Below are 12,018 nucleotides of genomic sequence, written 5' to 3' on the forward strand. Positions count from 1 at the left end.
GATAGAGGTATCTTGAAATTAAAGTATCACTGATGTTTGCAATGTGTATGTCCGTGCTCCATTGTCTACCTTTATCTCTACTTTGTTTCAACAAGTCTTAAATCATGTACTTACCACCATATTTATACATGAAGTTTGTCCATTTGTCTCTATTTTTGGCCTTTTTGTGTTTTATTGATTTTTTAAAGTACATTTTTTTTCTTCTTTCTACTTATTTTGGATTTGCATGCTTCCCCCAGCTTTCTAAGGTAGAAAAGGTCTTAAGGATTTCTTGCTCCTTGATAGTAAACCCTTCGTTTTTAAATATAAGCATTTAAGTTCCATGTACACTTGGAAAAAAGTGCATTCTCCAGTCATCAGCTGTAGTGTTTTATGAATACTAATTAGGTCAAGTTCATTGAAGTCTTCTAAATCTTTAATATTTTTTTCTCAAGTTGTTCTATCCATTGCTTAGAGAAGAGTGCTAAAAACTTCAACAGTAGCCATGGATTTTTTTATTTCTCCCTTAAATTCTGTCAATTTTCATTTCATGTATTTTGAAGTTCTGTTACTAGGTACATGCAAATGTCTTCCTGATGCCTTGGTCCTTTTACCATTAGAAAACATACCTTTCATATCCCCAAATATATCTGGGAATCTCTTCCTCTTGACATATTCTTTGTTCAATATTGATACAGACACTCTAGTCTTCTAATTTGCTTTCAACTTATTTGTGCTTTACCTTTAAAATACATACCTTATAGATAAAATGTAGTTGGGTCTTGCTTTCTAAAAATCCAATCTGGTAATGCCTTTTAATTGGAGTGCTTAGAGCAGCTACTCTTAATATCAGTTTTGAGACAGTTGGATTTAGGTCCATCATTTTACTATTGTTTTGTGGTTGCTCCCTCAATTTTTGCTTGTCAGTTCCTTTTCCCCTGCCTTCTTTTAGATTAACTGAATATTTTTAGAACTCAATTTTATCTATGGGATTTTTAGTGATACCTTTTTACATTAATTTTTACTGGTTAAGAAATCACAATATATATCCTGGACTTTTTAGAGTCTATTTAGTATTAATATTGTATTACTTTCCATAAAAGATAAGAAGCTTGCAACTAGGGGTGCCTGGCTAGCTCAGTCGGTTTAGGGACTGCCTTCAGCTCAGGTCATGATCCTGGGGTCCTGAGATTGAGCTCTGCATGGGGCTCCTTGCTTGGTGGAGAGCCTGCTTCTCTCTCTGCTTGCCTCTCCCCCTGCTCTCTCTCTCTCTCTGTCAAATGAGTAAAAAAAAATCTTTAAAGAAAAGAGGAAGCTTGCAACTATATATGGCCATTTACCCCTTTCTTTGTTCTTTTACACTGAATTTGACGCATGCATCACATCTATATTTATTATAAAACTCCATTATAAATTATTATAATTTTTACTTAAAAAGTATATGAATTTTTTAATTAAGAGGAAAATATCTTCTAAATTTGCCCTTATATTTATGATTCCATCCAGGGCTCTTAATGACTCCCTGAAGATCTGAGTTTCCATCTGACATTATTTTTCTTCAGCCTAAAGAACTTTCTTTAGCACTTTTTATAGTGTAGGTTTGCTGGCGACAAATTCTCAAATTTGCTTCTTAACTGAAAATGTTCTTGTTCTGTTTTTATTCTTTTTTCCCCAGGTTTATTGAACTATAATTCACTTTTGAAGAATATTTTTACTTGATATAAAATTCTGCATTGAGAGGTTTTTCTATTTAGACCTTAAAAATATTGTTCCACTATTTTTCCGGACTCCATTTTGACTAATGAAAAGTCACACAGTTTTAATCAAGTCATCATTCTCCTATACATAATGTCTTTTTCCTCTGTCTGCTTTCAAGATTTTCTCTTTTCCCTTCTTTTGAGAAGTCTCCTATGATGTGCAGAACTGATTGTCTTTATGTTCATATCTTTCTCATTCATAGAACTTTTTAAATCTAAAACTATTTTTTTTCATTTTTATTAATTAAAGCAATTTCAGCAACTGTTTTCTCAATTTTAAAAAAAACCGACTTCTTCTTATGGGATTACTATTACATATATATTAGAGCTTATGAAGAAATCCCACCAGTCCCTAAGACTGTTCTTTTACAAATTTTTTCCTCTGCTTTTTAGATTGGATAATTTTAATTAATCTATTTTCACATTTATTGTCTTTTTTGTTCTATCATTTCCAATTACTAGGCCCATCCAGTACTTTTTCCTTACCAAATATTTTATTCCTCAGTTCTAGAATTTATATTGTTCTTTAAAATAGTTTATACTTCTCTGTTAAGATTTCACTCTTTTCACTGATTATAAACATAGTTTTCTTTATTATTATTTTTTTTTATCATAGTTGTAATAGCTGCTTAAAAATTCTTGCCTGCTGAGGTAACCAGGTGATGGGTATTAAGGAGGGCATGTGTTGTGATGAGCTTCAAATTTGTTTTTGTCTGTTTGTTTTCTTCCAGGATATCGTGAATGTTCTGTCGTGGAGACTCTGGATTCTGTGATTTCTTTGGCTAGAACTCAAACTACAAATTCTCTCTCCCCTGCACTTGACAACAGTAAAATCTCAATTCCATTCTCTTAGCTTTTGCTGTGCCGCATGGAAAGCGCCCAGTCTGACGATTTTCTATCTGAGGTTTAGCCCTGTAGAGCTGCGACTGGGGCTTGCCATCAGGCTAAGATTTCTGAAACATTTGGAAACTACCTTGTGTTGTTGCTTCTTCCAGGTGTTGACTTCTCTCCAGTATTTCCCTGGTTTGGTCATGTGTAAGGGCCTTCAGGTGTTTGCTATTTATATTTTGTCCTGTGCTTACAAATATGACCTGCTCTTGGGTTAGTCCAATAGGAGATATTTGGGTATTATGAGAAGTAAGACCTACCAGCAGTGAGGGATGAGCTTTTTGTGGTTACCCACTGGTATTAGGAAGCGATTTGTGATGCAGCATGATTTAGGCTATCTTGAGTAATACAAGGTACCAACTGTAGTATTTTTGTTTTGATTCTAAAATCAAATCAGGTTTAGTTTATTTTGGAAGCCGAGATTCTTGAGCTTTTATATTTAAGGTGCTGAAAACATAAGGTCATTTTTATTGGCTTCCATAAATTTTCTGTGGGACATTGATCTTGGAAAATAAAATATGTCAGTTGAGTACTTTTCAGAAAAGTAACCCCTGCAAAGTGTGAAAGATTATTTTATTCATCATTGATTTTCCTAATATTTAGTATCATACCTTCCTGCCCATTAGGATCCCCTTGAGGCAGCCCAAATTTTTTTTCTCACAATTTAAATTTTTCTAGACATTTTGTATTTCCCATTTTATACGATACTTAAAACTTTTGACCAAATCAGTTCATTCTTTGTCTAAGGATTTTGTTTCATTTTAGAATGGTGCCTGGCTGCTTTTCCCTTTCTATATCCCTTCCAATTGGAGGAAACTAGACTGATAAAGCTGATTTTACTTCAAACAAGTGAATAGAATTAGAATAGTAATGAGCTTTGCATTGAACTTTTAATTATTTAACATTCACTGATAAATTATTGAGCCCCTACTATTTACAAATCCATTATTTTATTCTTATCTTTGATAGGCAAGGGTAGGGCTACCTGTGGTTCACATATTCAAACTGTTAGTAGATCACGCACACAGTGTCTAGAAAATTATATAACATTATCCAATTTTACACACTGGGATCATTTATTTTAACTTATAAAAAAAATGCTCTAGACAAATGGGGATTAGGGTAATTGCCCAGGTTCTTTTAGATTTGGACCCTCAATTCTCCATTCTTAAATATCTTCCTGGAGTTTGAGATAAACAGAGAGCCTTTGCTCCCGCTTATCTCTCATCACTTCTTCCATTCTTTCATTTACTCTATATCGTTTGGGTTTCTCAGCCCTGTGGTCCCACCTTCCTAGTTGTGCTCCCCAGGGTGCTCCCTACTACGCTGGCACAGGTCATTATAGGTTCTTTTTTTTATAGAAGAGGAGGAAAGAAAGGAAATCTATCCTGCCTTCAGGGTGTGGGCTCAGTGAGAAAATTTTTTCACACCGTCAAGATTAATTATTCTACTGGCATTATACAAGAGAGTCTGTACCCTTCTCATATTCTCATCTAGTACATGTTCAAACCTGATAGAAGAAAAGAGGGGGAAAGAAAGACAAAAACATTGTGACACATACACCGGGTATTGCAATAGAGACAGCAGATCAACCCGGATGAAAACAACCTAGTGGGAAGTCAGGCATATACACAAGTATTTTAACATAATGTGGAACAGATCAGAGCAGCATGATTTACAACATAATCAAGTATCCGGAAAGGAGCACTAACTTTGCTATTTTGCCTGGAGGGTTTCAGGAAAGTTTTGAATACAAGGATGTGCCGTTTGAACTGAGTCACACCTCTCTCCCTTAGTATTAGCAAATCTTTCTGCCTGCAGCATCCTTTCCCCTACTCTTCCTTTGCAAGACTGAGGACTGTGCGGATGATTATTCTTGAGGTAGCTGTCTAAGTGTTACCTAGGCACAGGAATTTCCATGACCACATGAAGATTAATTCTACCATTCTCTATCACAGGTCCCTCTTCGTTTTCTTCCTAGAGTTAATCATCTTCTTTATTATCGTATGCACGTTGTCATTTTTTTGTATGCCTTCAGTATTGCCTGTTTCCCCAACTTGAAGGTCAGCTCCATGAAGGCAGGAATCTAAGGCTTATTCACCTTTAAAGTGCTGGTGCCTAGCTGCATATCTAGGACGCAGTAGATGCTGAATAAATATTTATGGACTACATGAATTATAATATAGCTAATTGTATGTCTATCATCTTCATTAGATTGTAGACAGCTAAGGAAAATCCCTTTGAGTTCATTTTGCATTTGCTTTTTTTGTATGACAATTTCTCCTGTTGTCTCACACACAGTAGGTGCACAATACATTTATTTGCATAAATATCTATTAAATACACAAATTGTTACTTATTCTTCCTTTATCTACTATTTTTATTGGAAGGAAGGTAAAGACATGCTAGGCTGAAAACAATTTTTTTTAACTTATCAAAAAGTTTACAGAAAAAGAAAGTTGCACCGCTCACTCCAACTTGCACAAAAATAGTTCTGCCACCTCCCTCTCGCAGGAAGAAAAACAAAGAAAACTTTTGAGGCCACTTTCTACATTTGACTGGGGATAAAATAGTGGCAAGATGAAATATTCAAGAATGTGACTACTAAATAGAACCCTGTTGAAACATGTTTTGATTTTTATCCTTGGACATATCTTGGGAGGTTAGCAGTTTACAAGGTGACCAGAGATGGCATTTCCTCCCTGCCAATGTTTGATACATTCCCTTTGCCTCAAATGTGGCAAACATCTCACATTTGTTTCTTGATGTCCCAATTTTAAGATAACTTCATGAGGCCCTTCAAGTGGCAAGCTGTGCAGCATGAAGATGAATCAGAGCCAGTGAAAGTATACATTTTTAAGATTAAGCACGTTCTGGTTAAAAGAGAAAAAAAAATCCTATACGTGGTCACAATAAAACTTTTTTTTTTTTAAAGTGTTATGCCTTAATAGACTATTTTAAAGTCTAGTATCCATTTCCTGTCATAATAATCTTGGAGTCCTTCACCAAGGTAAGGAAACTGCTATGAAGGTCAATTGAATGATCATTAAACATTTGACCATAATCTGTGCTGGGAGTCAATATTCAAACTGAATACCTACTACGTGCACTGCCTGCATCAAATATTTCATAACACTGGCTCCCTCACTGTGCACAGTCCAGCAGGAGATGCTGACATCAAAGCAGGCGATTGTAATCATGTGTGAGGAACACCAGAACAGGACCCGCCCATGGTTCTTGAGAGAAGGGGCACCTAACCCACACATGATGAGGACAAGCTTTCCACGGCTGCAGATCACACGCCATACAAGATATCCCGATCCTGGTGGAAAGAAAACTTTTGAGTTTTCAATCTTGCGTGAGCAGAAGAATAAGGAGTATTTCAGATTCCAACCAAGAAACATAGTTTACTTATTTAGGATGGAATTTTATTTACACGACAAGATCTATCCAGCCTGGATTAGGGCCATGTGAAAAAGGACCAAAAAAAAAAAAAAGTCCCAACTACCACAACACTGGCAAAAAAATGCATTTTCACAGGTTAGAATAAAGCAAAACATTTTTCATTCTTGCTTCAAATTTTTGGCACCGCCAGGGGACAATTTTTCTCAAGTAAAAGGGAAGAGCAAAGAGGAGAATGGCGACGTGCAAATGGAGCGATCCGAAACATCGGAAAGGGATGAGCACTGCTCACGGCTGCTCGGAGGCCTGATTTGTTTGAGGAGTCCCTAAGCACGGTTTCTTGCTCGCTTGCTTTGTGCGTCTGTTTCTTTCCTTCCTTTTTATGGAAAGGCATATTTTCTTATCCATTAAGATTTATAGTTTTCTGCCAACTTCTTCACTGGAACAAGTTTTCCCTTTAATTTAACAATGCACATATTAGGCTGTAATGTGCCCATAAAACCTTCTTCTCAGATAGTGCTTACAAAATGCATTTCTTGAGGACTTGAGATGAATAGAAATACAGTATATGCAATTTGGAACCAAGTAGCTGCCACTTCTTTATTAGGCGAGTATGTGGGTGCCACCATCGTCTCAACCAGAAGGTCAAGCTCAGTGAATTAAACATCTCCAGGTTCTGACAACCACATAATCGAAGGGTTTTTGAGAAAAAATAGGACTGTCACTGATTTTTCTGGCTCATTTGATCTTCTGTATGGATTACCCGTTAGCTGGGCTCCAAGAACTATTCATCTTCATTTCCTCATTATTGCCAGACCCATGGACTTTGTGGCATTTGCCATAGCACATTAAAAAATGAAGGCTTAAAAAGGGATTTAAAAAGAGAGAAAATTTCTTAATCATGCTTTCATAACTTTTGGTGAACAGTTGGTTTAAATTTCCAAATAACTCTTTTCAAAAGGATAGTATCAAAACACATGCAAAAAATAAAAGTCTAAATAAAGCACAATAAATTATTTCACTGCTAAGGTATTAGATTTCAAAGAGAGAAGAGAGTACACATAAGGATATTAGAGTGGACTATATTGGATCTTTGGGAATTGCTGTCAGATATTGATGAAAACAGAGAGACTGTAGGAGATCAGATAAAAGAGAGAAATGATTACATTTGGAAGAACAATGTGAAATACGTGGCCAACAGAGATTTCAAATGTAAGCTAATAGCAATCCACGAAAGAACAAAGTTGGAGTGGGTCCCACATCTTTAACCACATTTACAATCATTCAGCATCTGTAAAAATTTTTACATAGCATTTTTCCTCATTTCAAAATTTGCAAAATACATATTTAATAGGTTTAGCATGTCAGCCAGTAATTTCGTCCACAGGCAGTGAAAAGGACTTGTGTTTTCAAAAAAAAAAAAAAATGAGTTGGGTTTTGGTACTGCTGCCCTTTGGGCTCTGCCCCAGCCAGCTGCAATCACGGCTGATTTCCAGCCCAGAGACGCTGTAAACAACATATTCTGTGCATTTCAGCATCCACGCTGGCGAGCAAACCCATCATCTTAAACTTTCATCTTCTTTCTTCCAAGCCGCACACTCCCTCCACCTGGAACAGAGTGAGTCCATTTTCCCATTGCCCACTGTCCTCCTCACCTTAACCAAAAATCACTGAAAAGAAAGAGATGCGGGAGAGATTTGGCCAAAACGTGTTTTCCTATCTGATAAGAAAATTAACCATTACATTGAAAATGATCAAAGATTATTCAAACTGAAACAAAATTTGAGAAACAAATCATTGAAAAGCCAGCTGGGATAGTAACTGGGAAACTGAACTGGGTCAGCCAGTCCCCCCAAGCAGGGCTGTCGAGTTCACCTGGTACTCGGGGGTCCCCCTTTGCGATGATCTCATTGTGTTACGATAACCCCAAGTCACAGCACAAGTAGCTGTCTGGTTCATTTCAATTGCATAGATGTTACTTCATTACAGAATGGAAGCTTTCAAATTGCCTCCACTTGCACTCTGTCCTTTTTTCCTGTTCCTAGGTTGTCTGTATTTGCACCAAGTGAACAATGAAAAGAAAAACAAAGATGGTAGATGTCAAAAGGAGGCCAGGAGGGCATCCGGAACTGATTAATTAACAGCATAGATCCTACACCTCATATATCTTATAATCTATATTACAGTAGAGATTTGCTTTAGGATAGAGCATGAGCACCTCAATCAGTAGCCGTTTGTTTTGGGATTAGAAACCTTTTCTATCTTTGTGGGCAATAAAAAAGAAATACAAAAAGAAATTTGTAGGTGAAAACCTCCCAGTGCTACCCACATTCTACTCTCATTTATAAGCCCTTCAACTGATTTGATATCAAAACTTTGGTGTTGTATAAACACAATTTCAGAAAGCTTTTCCACTCAGCTGATTCCAACTTCTATCTGTACTAACGCCCCATTTACTCTGTATTTATGTGATTCTATATTCCAGAGGTTCCTAATAGAATCCTAGGCCTTGAAGGTGAATTACAAAAAGAACCATACATGTACGGCATGACAAGGAGAGTTTTCTTAGTGGAGATGGCTTAGTTAAGGGACTTATTTTCTTAATTTGCTTTCTCAGATATAAAGTTCTCTTAATCTCACTAGAAATAGAAAACATAGCTAACAGTAGTACTGCATTATTAGAGAATTTACAACAGTACTTCCCAACAATATCCCTAGGACAGATTTTTGAATTTGTTTCAATCTTGATTACAGTCTACACAATGAACAAAACATTTTTCTACACAATGGCAAATCCTAATTGAAAATAATATTGTTTTAGTTTGAAAAAAAAAGATTTTTCAAGTAAAGCCTTCACTTGGTATTTTGAAGGAAAAGAAAATGGATACTAGAGAGAACTAGTGTCTTCCTCAAAACAAGTTACATTTTCATCTGAGATGAGTTAGGTGGCATGATGGGAAAGATAACCTTTTAGTGGTCAAAAAAAGCTTTTAGTTAAAATGGCTTGCAATTCCATAATGAATTGATGTCACAGCTCTTTGGGTGGTTTCCTTCCTTGGGTGTCTCATCACATTCCAGTTTCTAGGACTATAACACTCTGGCATTGTGGGTTAGTGAAGGGGCTCTGGGGTAGGACAGCCTGGACCTACGTCCTCAATCAATCCATCACCAACTGTGACATTTGCAAGTTTCTCAACCGGAACTAAGCCTCGGTCTCCTTATCTATAAAATAGTGGCAATATTTCTCCCATCAAAAAATTGTTGTGAAATTGAGACAATGTGTATAAAGTGTTTTGTTCACTGCCAAGGATACGATAATTGCAATGTATTTCATATTAAATTGGCAAAGTTGTTATAATAAGAGAGTGATTTTCTGCTGCTTTTAGCAGAAAAACTAAGAAACTAAAAGAAACTAAAAACTAAGAAAAACTATAAGCCTTGTAAAATGTGGAAACCCCTTTGTCCTTCCCCCAGGACAAGACCCTCAGACTTTTAGCACATGGTTACTGCTCATGACCTCTTCCTACACCCAGTTTGTATGTTATTACTATTTTTTAAGTAAGTTCAACTTTCTTTCCTCTTATACCCACACACCCCTCAGCGGTGCGAGTGTTCCATACCTTCACAGGCAGGACTTTCTCCCAATGTTTTATTTCATTTTCACTCTATCCTAATGAGCCACTCCTCAAATCCAAGTGTATGTACCATGGAACTATTTTTGTAAATCAAATTCCAAAGAAAAACAAGATCAGTAGATTTCTTGTCACTTAATATATTATCGAACAATATAAAACGAAGTCTAACCAAATACCTGACCTCAATCTGTAAAGCAATGCCCGTAGACTGACCTGAAAATTTGGTTTCCTATCACTGACCCCTCTAAGAAAAAGAAACAAAATAAGGACAGAGTGTCCTACTGATTACTTTTGAAGAACCTCCCTCATGTGATGATGATATGTTCTGCTGTAAGAGGCTTTTCCAATGGATGTTTTAAGTTGGTTTCGTATTAAACTGTCTGGTTTTATTCACATTAAAATTGTGCTAGATGAAAATATTCAGCTTTCCAAAGGTCATAGATATCAGTTATCTGTTGCTGTATAAATAGTAGCCCCAAACATAGTGACTTAATGGAATGGCCATTTTATATGCTCGTTATTCTGTTGGTCAGCTGTTTGGGCTGGGCTCAGCTGGGAAACTCTTCTGCTTTCATTAGCTGCAGTCATCCAGTGGCTAACCTGGGGCTTTATGGGCTAAATCAGCCTCACTGCCTTCTCTGGAGATGGGTGGTCACTCCCGACTGGGTCACATGTCTCCAGCTGGCTAGTCTCAGCTGGTGGCTAGCTTCCAAGACTGTAAGAATAGAAGCTGCAAGACTTCTCAAGACAGGTTCACATGCCACCATTTCTGCTTCCTTCTGTTGGTCAAGGAAGGTCATGTGGCCAAGAGAGGAATTATAGCAGCCATGTTGCAAATAATCTACCCATACCATATAAACCTTTGTAAAAACAAACTGAGCTATGTTTGATTTCTGTCCATTGTTCTGGTTTGTTTAGCTGACTTATTTTTTTTTTACCTATTTATGCCAGGTGCTGGTGATACAACAGGAGATATATATATATATAAAATCTTGGTCTAAGGGATTTCATTTCTGCTGGAGAAGAAAGAAATTAGCAGACTTCCTGGATGGTCAGTGGCTTAGTGACCATGTGATGTGGTTAGCTGTATTCAGCTGACCTGCTAAACCTGGCCAGGCAGTCCAGAGATGTGTCCCATTCAGCACAAAATGGACTGAGCAAGAAATTTTACATGTGTTGTTTATAAATCCAACCTCATTACAACAAAATAATGGAATCAAGCCAGTCATGAAATATTTTTTTTCTGAGACTGAGTCAATTACATTGTCATCATACTTGAATGACTGTGCAGGTTTTTGATCCCCATTTGAGGCAGATTACGGTAGTGGTTAAGAACTTAGCTATACAAAAATGATAATACCAACAATAGTAATAATAGAATATCCTCCCTGTAAAATAGAGGCTACACTGTGCTCTACCTCTTGCAATTAATTAAATTATAGAATAGAGAAAATAAGACACAAAGTATAAAAACCTGTATCTTCATATATAACAGTATTATTTTAAAATTAATAAGGGAAAAGGGCCTTCCTTCAGAAATGGTTGAGTAAAGACTCATGATTTAAACTTATATAAGTGTCCACAATTTCTCCCCTTTACCCCCTGCTCATCAAGGATCTTGGAAAACCAAATAGAAATTAACAGAAGGTTGTATGTGTAGCCTTTGAGTTTGAATTAGGAATCAACTCTCTTTACTAGAAAAAAAAAAGTGTGCGTGTGTGTATTTAATACTGATGGTAGCAAATGACTTCTGATACTCTTTCTTTCTATTAGAAACTCTGCTTCCTTGTGATGGATGTTTTTTGTTTGTCTGTTTTTAAGCCCTAACTTCCCAAGAGGTACTGGGCATTTGGGGTTAAAGGAAAAGAGAACATATACTTGACCTACCCCAAATTCACTCCAGGGTAAAACTCTGCCAATCCAGAGATAGGCATCAAAATTTATGATGTAAGGAGGAAGGTCATAGTTCATTGTTTTCAGTAAAGATATGACAGAAGCCTTGTAGTTAGGGCCAATTTTCCAATTTAAAGAAATGAGCTTTCATCTATTCAAAAGTTGTGATGCAGGACCAATTAAACAGTAGAACATCTCTCTTCACCTAAGGACCCTACCAACCAATGCCAGAAAAGTCTTGCAGCTAACAATGCCTCACTCTAGGTTGTGACTGTTGGGCTTTGGTTAGTTATGTCATCACTTGAGCATTATTTAAATATGTTTCTCCTTTTAATTCAATTTCCTGTTTTGTTTTCTCAAAACCATAAATTGTCTCTTAAGAAATTGTACAAAATGCATATTGTTTTCCCATGAGACCTGCGCTGTTCCTCAACCGGGCATTGCCTGCCAAATGACATTTTTTT

This window comes from Ailuropoda melanoleuca, chromosome 8 (genome assembly GCF_002007445.2).
Source record: "Ailuropoda melanoleuca isolate Jingjing chromosome 8, ASM200744v2, whole genome shotgun sequence".
NCBI classification, from domain to species: Eukaryota; Metazoa; Chordata; class Mammalia; order Carnivora; family Ursidae; genus Ailuropoda; species Ailuropoda melanoleuca.